Genomic DNA, 17755 nt, shown 5'->3' on the forward strand with positions numbered 1-17755 from the left:
CCCCATACAGCTGACTATAGTTATTGGTCTATAGTCTTGGGGTTCCGTAGGTGAGCCCTTATCTAAAATCTGGGATCTTAGCCATTTACTAGAAAACTTGCTACTATTGCAAATAATGTTAAATATTTTACATACAAATCTGATATTTTCGATGCAGAGTGTTTAATATATTCATTAGTTATATTGTCATCTGTTACTCAAGATACACCTTATAATTTCCATTTTGATTTTCATAGGCCTTTTATATATTATATACTATATGTCTATCTATGCATAATGGTGGACAAACTACTTAGATTACTTAGAAATGACCCGACCCCTCTTTCTGCACCAACGCCATAATGTCACTTAATTAGGATGCCTTTCATTATACCACAATATCTATGTCAATGTCCTCAATTTATGTCATATATCTCTGATACTAGTGTGGTATCTGCCTCTCATTACAGAGAATAAAATTGTTTCATCATGTATACATCATTATGATATATTGATTTGTCAAATAAATACGGATTAGGTGTATTTTCAATTCTGACCAGATAAGATTCTTTTTCGTGATTTCAAAGACAATAATGTAATTAAGAGTTTTATATTTGTCTTGGTGGATAACCTTGGTAACTTGACATCATTGTGGAAAATTAGTAGTCACGGAGTGTCTTAATGTGGACAAAATATGTAACCTTTAGTGATTATTGTAGTGTGAAATTGGGAATCTCGCTTCTTTTGTTCGTCTGAGAAACAACTTTAGACAGCGAGTATGAAAATACGGCAGGATGGTGAGGATGTAGAGCTAGGGAACTGAATCTGCCATTGAGAGAATATTACAATATCCTAACTATGTTTCGTTTATGTGCGATTTCAATTCAATACAACCTGTCGGAACCCGAAAAACACACGGAATATGAGAATACTATTGAACTATTACATATATTTATTTATTTTATGTATCTACTCTCTCACGTCCGCTTTATTCTGGTAATGGCACAAAGACGCCCGTTATTGCGTTTTTCAGCTACTTTCGAAAAATACTAGCTCAAGTAAAATGAATACCAGCTACAACATTCAATTGTTATTAGCCTAGGGCATTTGTTTGAGTTACATGTTTCATGTCCTCATCTTGACATGGAGGAGGAGGCCACATTGTGTTACTCACGTGTAACGCCCGGTCCGGGTTGATATTTGGAGTGGAAGCGGGGCATTTTTCTAATTGTTCTAATAATTACTATTGCATGGGAACAGATGACCATTTTAAGAGAAAATAAAAATGAAAATGCGATCTCTTTATTATTCTTTCTCATTATTATGTAAATCTGTGTTTTGCACATATCCCATATGAGAAACATTATAAATGTAAACATAAACTGAACTCGTACAACTTCAGAGATTTACGATAAATTTAATTAAACTGTCAAGGAAACTTCAACTTGAATGACAATGTTTGAAGAAAAGTACGTACCTCACTTCGGCCGAAGTTTAAATACATGATGTAACATTAATTATGTACTCATTAAAGTAAAGGTTATGAACCGTGTTCAACAAATTTTTGGGGGATGAATGATAATATGGCATATCATTATTCTACAAAAAATTCTATCTAACAAATTTACTTCCTGAAATTTAATCACAAGTCGTGTAGTTCCTGAAATGTGGAAAAACCGGAAATTATTTTCTCCCAAAGTGTGTCACTTCCTATAGTATCGTTTAGAGATTGTCTGTATGTAGGGATAAATGCAGTGTGGTTGTGGCGAATCTTCGATTGCCTAGATCTGGGTCTGTGTAGTCTTGGGGAAAAAGACCTGTGCCAGACTGCCGTAGTTTTCACATCGCTTGGCAATCCACTGATTGACTCCCAAGAAATCCAGATCGATGGTTGGGCACAACGTGTTTGCACAAACGCCCATCCTTTGGATCTGAAATTAAAAGCATTTACATATGCATTTATATGGTAGATTATTGTTATTGTTTATATTTATCCAGTTGGATTTTGACCGCGTACAGATTGGGGAGAATTAGATCTTTTGCGCATATATCCATAAGAGTCGATTTAGAAACGCATATATTGTTGACGCCGATTGGAATGTGTGCTTTACAAACACGGAATCAGAGTAAACTTGCCACGAGAGTATGAATACAAGTAATGTGTAGTCTGACTTTCTAAATATCGTAAACTTACTTCTTTGTCAAAACAAATGTTGCAGATGAAGAGACAGCGTTCTTCTAAGGTCAGGAACTGGATTATATTAGGGTTAGCGTACACTGGAGTGGCTCTGCTTAGGTTTGCACAACACAACACAGCAAACACAAACAAAACGTGTGACGTCATTGTCTTCATACCTGTAACAGTACAAACACTAGCAGAACGTGTGACGTCATTGTCTTCAAACCTGTAACAGTACAAATATTAGCAAAACGTGTGACGTCATTGTCTTCATACTTGTAACAGTACAAACACTAGCAAAACGTGTGACGTCATTGTCTTCATACTTGTAACAGTAAAAACACTAGCAAAACGTGTGACGTCATTGTCTTCATACTTGTAACAGTACAAACACTAGCAAAACGTGTGATGTCATTGTCTTTATACTGTAACTGTATAAACACTAGCAAAACGTGTGAGTTCATTGTCTTTATAACTGTAGCAGAACAAATATTAGCAAAACGTGTCTTTATACCTGTAGCAGATCAAATATTAGCAAAACGTGTGACGCCATTGCTTTCATACATGTAACAGTACAAACACTAGCAGAACGTGTGACGTCATTGTCTTCAAACCTGTAACAGTACAAATATTAGCAAAACATGTGACGTCATCGTCTTCATACCTATAACAGTACAAACATTAGCAATATGTGACTTCATTGTCTTCATACCTGTGACAATACGTACACAGTAAGCAAAACGTGTGACGTCATTGTCTTCATACTTGTAAAAGTACAAACATTAGAAAACGTGTGACGTCATTGCCTTCACACCTGTAACAGTACAAACACTAGCAGAATGTGTGACGTCATTGTCTTCAAACCTGTAACAGTACAAATATTAGCAAAACGTGTGACGTCATTGTCTTCATACTTGTAACAGTACAAACACTAGCAGAATGTGTGACGTCATTGCCCTTCGTACCCTTAACTGTATAAACACTAGCAAAACGTGTGACGTCATTGTCTTCAAACCTGTTACAGTTAAAACACTCGCAAAACGTGTGACGTCATTGTCTTCAAACCTGTAACAGAACAAATATTAGCAAAACGTGTGACGTCATTGCCTTCATACCTGTAACAGTACAAACACTAGCAGAATGTGTGACGTCATTGTCTTCAAACCTGTAACAGTACAAACATTAGCAAAACGTGTGACGTCATTGTCTTCATACTTGTAAAAGTACAAACATTAGAAAACGTGTGACGTCATTGCCTTCACACCTGTAACAGTACAAACACTAGCAAAACGTGTGACGTCATTGTCTTCAAACCTGTAACAGTACAAACACTAGCAAAACGTGTGACGTCATTGTCTTCATACCTGTAACAGTACAAACATTAGCAAAACGTGTGACGTCATTGTCTTCATACCTGTAACAGTACAAACATTAGCAAAACGTGTGACGTCATTGTCTTCATACCTGTAACAGTACAAACATTAGCAAAACGTGTGACGTCATTGTCTTCATACCTGTAACAGTACAAACACTAGCAAACGTGTGACGTCATTGTCTTCAAACCTGTAACAGTACAAACATTAGCAAAACGTGTGACGTCATTGTCTTCATACCTGTAACAGTACAAACACTAGCAAAACGTGTGACGTCATTGTCTTCAAACCTGTAACAGTACACAATATTAGCAAAACGTGTGACGTCATTGTCTTCAAACCTGTAACAGTACAAATATTAGCAAAACGTGTGACGTCATTGTCTTCATACCTGTAACAGTACAAACATTAGCAAAACGTGTGACGTCATGTCTTCATACCTGTCTTCATACTGTAACAGTACAAACACTAGCAAAACGTGTGACGTCATTGTCTTCATACCTGTAAAAGTACAAACATTAGCAAAACGTGTGACGTCATTGCCTTCACACCTGTAACAGTACAAACACTAGCAGAATGTGTGACGTCATTGTCTTCAAACCTGTAACAGTACAAATATTAGCAAAACGTGTGACGTCATTGTCTTCATACTTGTAACAGTACAAACACTAGCAGAATGTGTGACGTCATTGCCCTTCGTACCTGTAACAGTACAAACACTAGCAAAACGTGTGACGTCATTGTCTTCAAACCTGTAACAGTACAAACATTAGCAAACGTGTGACGTCATTGTCTTCAAACCTGTAACAGTACAAACATAGCAGAAACGTGTGACGTCATTGTCTTCAAACCTGTAACAGTACAAATATTAGCAAAACGTGTGACGTCATTGCCTTCATACCTGTAACAGTACAAACACTAGCAGAACGTGTGACGTCATTGTCTTCAAACCTGTAACAGTACAAATATTAGCAAAACGTGTGACGTCATTGTCTTCATACCTGTAACAGTACAAACACTAGCAGAACGTGTGACGTCATTGTCTTCATACCTGTAACAGTACAAACACTAGCAAAACGTGTGACGTCATTGTCTTCATACCTGTAACAGTACAAACACTAGCAAAACGTGTGACGTCATTGTCTTCATACTTGTAACAGTAAAAACACTAGCAAAACGTGTGACGTCATTGTCTTCAAACCTGTAACAGTACAAATATTAGCAAAACGTGTGACGTCATTGCCTTCATACCTGTAACAGTACAAACACTAGCAGAACGTGTGACGTCATTGTCTTCATACCTGTAACAGTACAAACACTAGCAAAACGTGTGACGTCATTGTCTTCAAACCTGTAACAGTACAAACATTAGCAAAACGTGTGACGTCATTGCCTTCACACCTGTAACAGTACAAACACTAGCAGAATGTGTGACGTCATTGCCTTCATACCTGTAACTGTACAAACACTAGCAAAACGTGTGACGTCATTGTCTTCAACCTGTACAGTTAAAACACTAGCAAAACGTGTGACGTCATTGTCTTCAAACCTGTAACAGTACAAATATTAGCAAAACGTGTGACGTCATTGCCTTCATACCTGTAACAGTACAAACACTAGCAGAACGTGTGACGTCATTGTCTTCAAACCTGTAACAGTACAAATATTAGCAAAACGTGTGACGTCATTGTCTTCATACTTGTAACAGTACAAACACTAGCAAAACGTGTGACGTCATTGTCTTCATACCTGTAACAGTACAAACATTAGCAAAACGTGTGACGTCATTGTCTTCAAACCTGTAACAGTACAAACACTAGCAAAACGTGTGACGTCATTGTCTTCATACTTGTAACAGTACAAACACTAGCAAAACGTGTGACGTCATTGTCTTCATACTGTAACAGTACAAACACTAGCAAAACGTGTGACGTCATTGTCTTCATACCTGTAACAGTACAAACATTAGCAAAACGTGTGACGTCATTGTCTTCATACCTGTAACAGTACAAACACTAGCAAAACGTGTGACGTCATTGTCTTCATACTGTAACAGTACAAACATAGCAAAACGTGTATTACGCATTGCAAACGTGTGACGTCATTGTTTATACTGTAAAGTACAAAATTAGCAAAACATGTGACGTCATTGTCTTCAACCTGTAACAGTACAAACATTAGCAATATGTGACTTCATTGTCTTCATACCTGTGACAGTACGTACACATGTAAGCAAAACGTGTGACGTCATTGTCTTCATACTTGTAAAAGTACAAACATTAGAAAACGTGTGACGTCATTGCCTTCACACCTGTAACAGTACAAACACTAGCAGACATGTACGTCATTGTACCCTTAGTAAAACTAGCAAATGTGTGACGTCATTGTCTTCAAACCTTACAGTAAAACCACTAGCAAAACGTGTGACGTCAACAAACATTAGCAAAACGTGTGACGTCATTGTCTTCATACCTGTAACAGTACAAAAACTAGCAGAACGTGTGACGTCATTGTCTTCAAACCTGTAACAGTACAAATATTAGCAAAACGTGTGACGTCATTGTCTTCATACTTGTAACAGTACAAACACTAGCAAAACGTGTGACGTCATTGTCTTCATACCTGTAACAGTACAAACACTAGCAAAACGTGTGACGTCATTGTCTTCATACCTGTAACAGTACAAACACTAGCAAAACGTGTGACGTCATTGTCTTCATACCTGTAACAGTACAAACATTAGCAAAACGTGTGACGTCATTGTCTTCATACTTGTAACAGTACAAACACTAGCAAAACGTGTGACGTCATTGTCTTTAAACTGTAACTGTTGAAGTACAAACATTAGCAAAACGTGTGACGTCATTGTCTTCAAACTTGTAACAGTACAAACATTAGCAAAACGTGTGACGTCATTGTCTTCAACACCTGTAACAGTACAAATATTAGCAAAACGTGTGACGTCATTGTCTTCATACTTGTAACAGTACAAACATTAGCAAAACGTGTGACGTCATTGTCTTCATACTTGTAACAGTAAACACATAGCAAAACGTGTGACGTCATTGTCTTCATACTTGTAACAGTACAAACACTAGCAAAACGTGTGAGTCATTGTCTTTATACTGTAACTGTATAAACATTAGCAAAACGTGTGAGTTCATTGTCTTTATAACTGTAACAGTACAAACACTAGCAAAACGTGTGACGTCATTGTCTTCATACCTGTAACTGTATAAACACTAGCAAAACGTGTGAGTTCATTGTCTTCATACCTGTAACAGAACAAATATTAGCAAAACGTGTGACGTCATTGCTTTCATACATGTAACAGTACAAATTTTAGCAAAACGTGTGACGTCATTGTCTTCATACTTGTAAAAGTACAAACATTAGAAAACGTGTGACGTCATTGCCTTAACACATGTAACAGTACAAACATTAGCAGAATGTGTGACGTCATTGCCCTTCGTACCCTTAACTGTATAAACACTAGCAAAACGTGTGACGTCATTGTCTTTAAACCTGTAACCTGTTATAAAACACTCGCAAAACGTGTGACGTCATTGTCTTCAAACCTGTAACAGAACAAATATTAGCAAAACGTGTGACGTCATTGCCTTCATACCTGTAACAGTACAAACACTAGCAGAACGTGTGACGTCATTGTCTTAAAACCTGTAACAGTACAAATATTAGCAAAACGTGTGACGTCATTGTCTTCATATTTGTAACAGTACAAACACTAGCAAAACGTGTGACGTCATTGTCTTTATACCTGTAACTGTATAAACACTAGCAAAACGTGTGACGTCATTGTCTTCAAACCTGTAACAGTACAAATATTAGCAAAACGTGTGACGTCATTGCCTTCATACCTGTAACAGTACAAACACTATCAGAACGTGTGACATCATTGTCTGCATACTTGTAACAGTACAAACACTAGCAAAACGTGTGACGTGATGTCTTCATACCTGTAAATGTATAAACATTAGCAACACGTGTGACGTCATTGTCTTCACACTTGTAACAGTACAAACACTAGCAAAACGTGTGATGTCATTGTCTTTATACAGTAACTGTATAAACACTAGCAAAACGTGTGAGTTCATTGTCTTCATACCTGTAGCAGAACAAATATTAGCAAAACGTGTGACGTCATTGCTTTCATACATGTAACAGTACAAATATTAGCAAAATATGTGACGTCATCGTCTTCATACCTGTAACAGTACAAACATTAGCAATATGTGACTTAATTGTCTTCATACCTGTGACAGTACGTACACATATAAGCAAAACGTGTGACGTCATTGTCTTCATACTTGTAAAAGTACAAACATTAGAAAACGTGTGACGTCATTGCCTTCACACCTGTAACAGTACAAACATTAGCAGAATGTGTGACGTCATTGCCTTCTTACCCTTAACAGTATAAACATTAGCAAAGCGTGTGTCGTCACATTGTCTCTCATATCACGCTATGTTATATGAGTTTGCTCATGTAAGTTAGGTATTACACCCTCGGGGTTATAAAATGTAGTGAAACCTATTTACCACAAAATACATAGAATACATCTACCCTCCATGTATACATATGAAAGAGTCATATAATCTTCATACAAGTAACAGTACACACACTAGCATAACTTATGACGTCATTGTCTTCATATCGGTAACAGTAACTGTAACCACTAGCATGACTGTCTTACTCTTAAAACGGAAGTTTAAAACCAATTTCTAATTTAGCATAATATTTTTGAATTATACTAATACTCTATATAGAGGTTATACTGCTTGATTATAAGATTGCCGGTTGATTGATTAGGCCTAACGTGAAAAGCTAAGGTTATTTAACATAGTATTGGAACGATTAAGATATAGGCGCCAGCCAAAGGGTGATAATGGTGAACTAACTACACCCGAGATAAGTCTGTCACATATTTTCTTAGCTTAAAGTTGTATGGTCTATGATTTTTTGTTGTAAGAAAATCTTTTTAAGTGTTCTACATATTTTCTAATTTTACACTTGACATATTTACCGACTTTGGTAAAATTCGTATAAGCAAAGTATTTAAAGATGCTCCACCGCCGACAGAGCATAAATGATATTCATCATTTGAATAATAATTGTTGTTTAATCGTATATATATATATGCCTAATTAAAACAAAAAAAGAACATGAAATTATTTATTTCGCCTTTGGTACATGCGCAATCACAATCATTATTTCATTCCATATAGGATAAAGTGCCTCGATTATTTTCGGGATGCAATTACAGCTGTAATTATTTTTCATATTTTTAACTTTAAGTAAAATTAGAAACTCAAACTTTTCAAAGGTGGTAATGGTGTAAAGTAAGTAACTTTTGTAACTGAAGAAAAATACTTAAATCGTCTGCTCCTGTTTTTGATGGTGAAAAAATATCGTTTGTCAGCGGTGGAGCATCTTTAAATTTTGCTTTTTCATGTGGTTAAACATAGCTTGTAAGACTCTGATCAAGCTGTTCCGATCTATTCCGATCTATATGGACACTGTGGGTATCCATACACCGGATATTGGTATCGACGAGGCGAGGCCTGTCGCAACAAGGATACGTTTTACAATATTTGTACAATTCTAATGTAGTTAATGTATCTGTAACTATTGTCCAGTTCAAGCTTATTATATATCGCGTCCGTATGCGATCTGTCTACCCCCAGCGTCATATATTTATTGAGGAATAGACAGGAATCCAGGGTCACCTGTAGGGGGGTACCGCAATGAAATCGACTGTGAACTATTGTTCGTGATATTGAATAACTAGCTTGTTCCAGGTTACAATTTTTGGGTTGTATAGACGGGTTATGATGGGAAGTTCATGTTGAGGCCAATTTCGTACTGTCGTGGCCACGGATGTTTCAACAAGACGACTCAAAATTTAGCTTGTGTACGGGGGCTTGTTAAACTAGTGTACGGGGGCTTGGTTTATGTGATAAAACTGGTGTACGGGGGCTTGGCATAACTAAAATGACAAACTTAACAATATGTTTAAAACAGATAGCGTCTAGTCGTCCAAAAGACAGATGTAAAGTTTTCCTTTGACGTCTATGTGTTCGTAGATCTCGTGTAAAGATGCCAATGGAATAGTAGGCCTACCAGACGAAGATGATGAATGTTGGTTAGTCTGTAGATTTTGTATACAATATCAGTTTGTTTGTTTGCTGGCAATTTTGTTAAATTCTTTAACGGAGGGGATCATTTTGAGGGAGGAATGTACTCGTATTAACCATGTAGCGTAGGGCTGTGGATTGTCTAACATGTGGCGATCCGATCCGATTCACGATTCAGGGTTGACGATTCACAGATCGGACCACGATAGATTAGATACAAGCAAAAGATTAAATTGCAGTAAAACTGTTTTTATTGATAAATCAATAATGGTCTTATATATTGATAAATGTTTGATTGATAATAAAACCAATTTTAGCAGTTTTTCATTCCTTATCATTAAGCAATAGAGTTACAGGTGAAGTACAGTAGGATTCAGTCACTGTAACTGTAAAAAATCAAATCGTTTGAATTTTGAAATAACGTCATCTCAAAAATACTACTGCACATCAATTACGGCATGAATCAAAGTCAAACCATCTGTGAACAGGTACACTGTATCACCATATCAAAACATTTCATTGTTACTTTTATTTTGGTCAAATACAGAAAAACATTGAAATTAAGAAGAAAAAAATTTAAGATCTATAAGAGTAGTTGCAATTTACTTTGGTTCTAGGCCTATAGTTTTTATTTCTAATCAGGTGATTTATGATTTTGACTCATAATAGCCTACCTTTCGTTTTTGACATGGGGTTCACATCTACAGTACTCAGTTGCCTAATATAATATATTCGTATTTTTACATATTTCCGACCTGTAATGAAAACGAAAAATCGATAATAATCTTTTACATCTCTAGAAGTCAATAATTATGTTTTATCATTATTATTTTATGAAGAATTCACAACATTTCATCGAAGCGTGGGTACGAAAATAACATGTTGCTAGCTTTACTTCACGCAGCTCATGTGTACTTCCGGTCTACTTCAAAGTGAAAACATCGATGATATTCAGACTTTATTGTACATTCCTTCACATTTTTTAGCTATGACAGCATTAAAGAAGGTACTATTTTTTTTGCTTTTGAAAGATCGCGATCCGCAAATATCAGGAGTAACGAATATTCGTATCCGATCTTTCTCAATAATTCGTGAATACTCGAGTACTCGGATACTCGTTACAGCCCTAATGTAGCGCAATAAGAAATACAACTTCACCTGGTGGAAATGTCATAATGTAATAGTAATAGTAAATTTTACTATTAAATTGTAAACCATGGCTAAGAATACGTATTTCCATTTTTTCTTCTTTTTTTTTTCTTTTTGTTTACAGGTGCTGGCCGTTTACATTTGTTTTTACTGTCCGGACAATTTCGATACGTTCCGTATGGCTACCTGCCACCTGATTGAATGTCATAGTGACTTGACATTAGAGCTACGTCGACGGGAAAATAATAAGAAGCGCGTGCATACACATCACACCCGAGCTCTGTAGAGAGGAGGGCAAAACAATACCTGTTATTGACAAGGTCGGAAAAATCCACATTTCTAGGAGAGATGTTGTACCGAAAGATAGCCCATTCAAGAAAGATATCTAAAGATAATGTTTAAAGATGCTCCACCGCTGACAAGTGGTATATTTTCACTATGAAAATCGGGAGCAGACGATTTAGTATTTTTCTTCAGTTATAAAAGTTACTTACTTTACACCATTACCACCATTGAAAAGTCTGAGCTTTTAATTTTACTTCAAGTTAAAAATATGAAAAATAATTAATTGTTTCCCGAAAAAAAATCCGTGACACTATATTCTATATGGAATGAAGTACTGATTGCGTATGCACCAAAGGCGAAATAAATTATTTTATATTATTGTTTGTGTTAATTAGGCATATATAAACACGATTAAATACCAGTTATTGTTCAAATGATGAATGTCATTTATGCTCTGTCGGCGGTGGAGCATATAAATACTTTAATACTTTTTGTTGCCCAGGCTTAAATTAATTGAAAAGAACAGTTTTTTGCCTGAATTGATCAAAATCAAAATGAATAATCATTCTACATTGCGTATCGTTTCAATCAGTAATTTGATTAATCATATAGAACGTTATATATTGCTATTTAGAAAGAAATATTTGACTTAAAAAGCTGCGTTTCTCAACTCATCAATCAATTTTCCGTACAATCGTCAACCAAGCTGCCGTACAATCAACATCCAAGCCCCTGTACACTTGATTTTTAACAACAAGCAAGCCTCCGTACACAACGTGATTTTCACTTATTTATTTCGTAATCTTCATGACCTCAAATTTGTCATCGGGGCGTGAGATGCTTTCATATGACGTGAATTAGCCATAGACAATGAATTCCGTTATCAGGAAAGCATTAAATATCTATATCAGTGATTTATTTTAAACCGTCTTTTTCACTGCGGTACCCCCTACATGGGACCCTGGATTCCTGTCTATTCCTCAATAAATATATGACGCTGGGGGTTGACAGATCGTATACGGACGCGATATGTAATAAGCTTGAACTGGACAATAGTTACAGATATATCAATTACATTAGAATTGTGCAAATATTGTAAAACTTATCCTTGTTGCGACAGGCCTCGCCTCGTCGATACCAATATCCTGTGTACGGATACCCACAGTGATGGATATCGCCTATGTTTGTCACTTGATGCGACTCGGGAAGCTTCTGTTTATACCGACATATTCCGATATTATCCGAAAGTTATAAACGCGGCATTTATCTGTAACGTTTCTTTCAAAATGCATGATATTTCATGCAACATTGCTCACAATCTCAATGGTATGTTAGTAATTTTCTATATGAATAATCATACACCACCCTGTTTCAAATAAATATATATAATGATGTTTAATATGTACTCAGGCAATTATACTCAGGCAGATCCTCAATTGTTCGCATACCCACGTGGGCGAGGTGTTCCGAACATATCAAAGCAAAAATCCTTAAATATCAGTTTAGCACCGCGCGAATCTAATGAATAAGACGTAAATATTGGATACATATCCGAATATAACATTTATATAGGGAACATGTGCCGAGGGACACAATGAACGCTGTTTTATACTAGTGTCTAATTGTCGGGCTGGAGCAGAAGTCACTCCTTAGTGTAACAAAAGAACTCCTTTAGAGACAGGCATTCAGTATTTTTCTCGCGAGACTTGGGGCTACAAACGATGTATAGGAAATCAAAAATGAGTCCCACGAGATATTGTTGAATGACCCCTATTTTTATGAAGTCTTGAAATAGTCAGATATTCGCATTCGCTGGTTCTCAGGAGACCATAATAGTACGAGAATCACGTTTTTTGCAGTCTGAACTTTTACTTTCTCTGTCTCATTAACGCATAATTAATACGAAGCTTGGGGAAAGCTGCTGTCGTATTATTGGCGACAGAGAATGTTGGTGTCAAAGTGCGACATATATCCATAGGTCACAGGTACAATGGTATCGCTTTGTCAATGGCCGCCATCAACCAACACAGCTTCGTTTCGCTGTGACTGACCATCAATCTCTCTGCGTATGAAACAGGCTGTGACCTGTAACACGACATTGCAGCTCGATCAACATATGTGATTACGGCACACACGCAGGTAATTCGTCAAAACATGACATGAAGTTGAAGGGTTGGACCTAAATATTTCATGTAATGTTCCCTGTGAAACTGACCAACAGAAGGCAAAACCATACTGTGAACCGATTTTATACATTTTCGGAAGTTCATTAATCTTTTTAAATTTTGATTGCAAACCTTATAAATATTTGGTTTTCTCAAAGTCTGGATCTGTAAGTTTTCCAAATAGTTATTAGATATCTATAACCACCCTTCCAAAAGAGTGGAGATGAGGAACAATTCCATAGATGTATTGTTCTAAACAGACACAATGGAAGTCTAGTATACAACCTATCAATAGGAAGTCATAACCCCAGATGAACTCTTCTATTATTTGGTGTGTCAGTACCAAACGCACTTCTACACAGAAGATGCGTCCCTACGTCATTCAATTACCGAGATTATCGCTATAATAACGAAACTAAAATGGACACTTTGTATACCTGTAAGGTGTCAGACAACATTTATTCGTGTATTGAGAGTATGCACTTTAACTCACACGCAACCATTGTTATCGGCCGGGAGGAATTCTGATTTGTCACGCACATGACATGGTTAATTTGATTTCAGAAAATCAAATTCTGGTTAGAACTGATAGTCTACCAATTATTCTTGTCATGACAATCCTCGTAGTGTCCAGAAAGATTAATAATTCGATAATACAGTATTTCTTTATCGGGTCTAAGTATTTTACATGGAGTCCCATGAAATGATCGTTGAACTTGACTTGATAGGATGTATTTTCTTGTCAAGTGTTGACGGAAATAATAGACCACCGACATAACAATTCTTTAATAGGAATGAAATAAAATATAAACTAAGAACTGTCGGAACAATGCAGAATCCTTTATAGTTAACTCAACTTTCCTTTATGTCAGGGTTCTGTGCATCAAATTTTATCACATCTGTTGGGTAGTAGGAGTTCATCGGACAAAGTTGTGTCTACAGACAGACGGACGGACAACCCGATACCAGTATCACCTCTTAACTTCGTTGCGGGGGTATAATAAAGCATATTGTGTGGAGACTTGTGAAAACCTACCTGGCCCAGGTGACCAGGAAGAGCAAGCGTTCATTCCTACTCTGAAATGATACGCGTTAGACAGGAGCTAAACTACCATTGTAATAGAGTAGTGTATGTCTCAGCTAACGAATATAATCCAGAGCTTTAGATTCTATTTGTACCTATGTGAAATGCAGAATGCTCACTCTATTGGAATGTTTTCTGTATGAAAATGATGAGCGTCGATAGTCTGCAGGGTAATATACGCATGGAAACGTAAAATTAGGGACAGGGCACATTTTTCTATGATCAATGAATAGACTCAATCAAATTATATTTTGAAAACAAAATCAGTATATTGTATGTTAATTTCAAAACGTCGTACATGTGCGGAAATACACTGTAATCCCATTATGCTGTCCTCATATTGCATTATAACATCGAATAGTTACATTGGTATCAATTTGAACACCTCCATATATACCAAATTTGCACTGTGTAATTTAAACCTTTATTTGCATGCCAGTATAAAAAAAAACTTTGCGCACATACAAACACACCTTACGTCTGTCATAGCCATTATTAACCATGGCTATTTACACGCCTTGTATCTGCCCTAGCCACTAGTAAAATGGCTATTTGACAGAAATATGCTCTTAACGCTATCGTTTTCCTAATATATACATTTTAGTCTGTTTGTCGAAATAGTATCCATCGGCTGTTCCTGTTTTAGCACTCGAGACATGTTAGGAAATATCATTTTTTATTTAAGAAGTACTAATTCAAGATTCCAAATGAATAAAAAAGACGATGCCGTCTCCTACCGCCAAAGAATCATCAGACCATTATAATCAAGACTCGTTTAGTCTACTAAACTCATCGGTGAAGTCACGTATTTTGACAGAACGGCCACGACGCATACGCTTTCTAACACCAGTTTGGACGTCAAGCAGCGATCACAACATAGTATGACGTCATTCGATTATTGATGACGTTGACAAGGATTTCCTTAAAAAACAAAATTTGGAGAAAATCATAATAACAAGCAGACATAAACCAGATATAACATCACAAAAACATATGAACTGATGTGGAATATTTTTTGCGGCATGATTTTAAAAAATAGCCGGATATGACCTATCTTAGCACTAGATGAAATGGGAGTAGGGTTGCGAGTTACAAACTTATTACAAATTTGTTAGAGGACCCCATGTTTTATATGATATTTGAAAAATATATTACCTTGGGCATAACATATACAAATATTGCGAAACTGACATGGGAATTTTTTTTCCTATTCGTTGATTTTTTTTTGGGGGGGGAGGGGGGGGGGGCGAAAATATGGCAAAACATGCTAATTACGTATTGAAACGGAGATATTTACGAAAATTATTTAGCATTGGAAAAAATACATGAGTTTTGTATATTGTTCTATCGTTAGAATTCAGGATAAAAATCAACAGGATCGAGACTCCATTCACCCTAATATTACAAATAAAAATAATTTTATGAATTTTTCTATTTTCGGCCAGCAAATTTGCACGAATGGTATATTTCAAGCTCACATATCACAAACAGTAGTTCGAGAACACTTTACAGATTTTAAATCTACATGAACAATGCAAGAATACAAGATCTGTTAGAAAAAATGACATGGATTTTTCCATCATATGCAGCTACCTTTTTACAAGGGAAATCTTGTAAACTGTATTGCAACAATACGTGAACGGTTGTATAATCGATATTTAACCTGGCCCACAGCTTATGATTTTTTCCAACACTAAGAGGCAACGGTTTGACCAAATATTACAATATTCTTTAACAGCAGGTAATATTTAGACAGGAAAGATATAAAAAACAATTATGCCAAATTTAAAGATCACATTACATTTTCGTTACGCGGGATTGTGTATATTGAAGGAAAGTAAAATGACAATTTTTATACTGCTCAAATAGTTCCATTTCATAACAAGGTTGTATTTGTAATATATACCCTTGTTTTGACTAGAACATTCATTAAAATAATTGGACACTGGTAGTGTGTCATTTAATATCAAAATAGATACATTGTACATAAAGTGTAAATAGCTTTTCTAATATAAGACCAAAATGGCAATATACAATACAACTCAAACAGGGTATGTGCGTCAAATATGATGTATTACACAGTCAATGTAACCTTTGGTAATTTGGTGATATATAGCTAGTCAATCTCTGAAAAGTTTACACTTTGACGATACATGAATAAGAATATCTGTGATTTTGGTATCTAGGTCATTATTCTCTGTAATACTATATAAATAAGGTATTTAATGAACACTAATGCGAGTAATTTACTGGTAATCATTGAAACAGATCTCCCAGCCATGTTACCACTTAGTTAATATTCCTGTATGATAAATGAGATTGACATTTTACTGATCAGTTATTCCGCGACCAACGAATGGTTTGACTCCTTGCCAGTGGTGTGTCAGAATAATGCGCTGTTTGGTCCGAGATCATACCGAGAGAATTGATAACAAGCTTCAGAGTGAGTTTGCTTGTTTGATGTTAATGCTACTGGCTATTGTGATTAATAACACACTAATTAGTTTATTGCGTCAAGGGCATAACTAGAAGCTGGACATATCGAGTGTCTAAGTGCTATAAAACAAAAGATGTTTATGAAATAATTACCAGGGGGTGCAATTGAAGTAACGGTTTAAAAAATATTTAAGGCATTGTTACAATAATGTTCGTTTTCAGTGTAACATGATGTGTATTTAACCTATTACAATTGATACTGAAGGTTGCTGATCTGATATTTGAATTACATATGATTAAAAAACAGTTTAATGTAATAAGAAACTTTTTTGGGGCATTTTTGAACATCAATATACAAAATCTTCAAAAATCACCATTTCCTTCGTTTTGGTATATTGTCTGTAAATACATGTATCACGTTTGTTTAAAAATGAAAACTGAAGAAAACACAAACAAACAAAAAAGAACAAAAAACAAGAACAGACGATATTATACCAAAATAAATTCTGAAAAGGTGCATTTATTGTAGTCCCCAAAAATAAACTAGATGTGCTTTTAACTTTCTTTATATTCCGTGCCTGTGTTAACATTTTCACATTTTCATATCCCGCGTACTTTATCAAATATAACCTGTCTCGTAATATTTATCTTTCAAAATTAAATAATGTATTTTCTATTCGATACCTTTGAAATCAATTGGTTTACTTTTTACAAAATAAAAAGAAGATTAAAATTATTTTAACAATGTCAATCTTTTACCAAAGCAAATTAATAGATTAAGCAGTATGAATATACGACGAACACCAAAAGACATATTCTTATGTAGACAGCTCACCTGTAGTTGGGAGTAGAAGACGTCCTGTGTCCTTCGTCAATTCGTCAGGAATGAGACTGGCATACTGCTACCTTAATCAGCCACTGCAGTGGTGACGTCAAACCTCGCCAGATT

At 35.8% G+C, this 17755-nt stretch overlaps 1 long non-coding RNA gene across 1 annotated transcript; it reads right to left on the reverse strand.

Annotated features, from left to right (window-relative positions):
- Positions 1–1380: 1380 nt before the first annotated feature.
- Positions 1381–17739, reverse strand: LOC138320063 (uncharacterized). Its single transcript, XR_011208080.1, has 3 exons — positions 17642–17739; positions 2174–2334; positions 1381–1910 (listed from the first exon to the last, which is right to left on the reverse strand). It is a non-coding gene; the product is annotated as an uncharacterized lncRNA (long non-coding RNA).
- Positions 17740–17755: the final 16 nt, after the last annotated feature.

The sequence above is a fragment of the Argopecten irradians genome, chromosome 3 (assembly GCF_041381155.1).
Source record: "Argopecten irradians isolate NY chromosome 3, Ai_NY, whole genome shotgun sequence".
Lineage (NCBI taxonomy): Eukaryota > Metazoa > Mollusca > Bivalvia > Pectinida > Pectinidae > Argopecten > Argopecten irradians.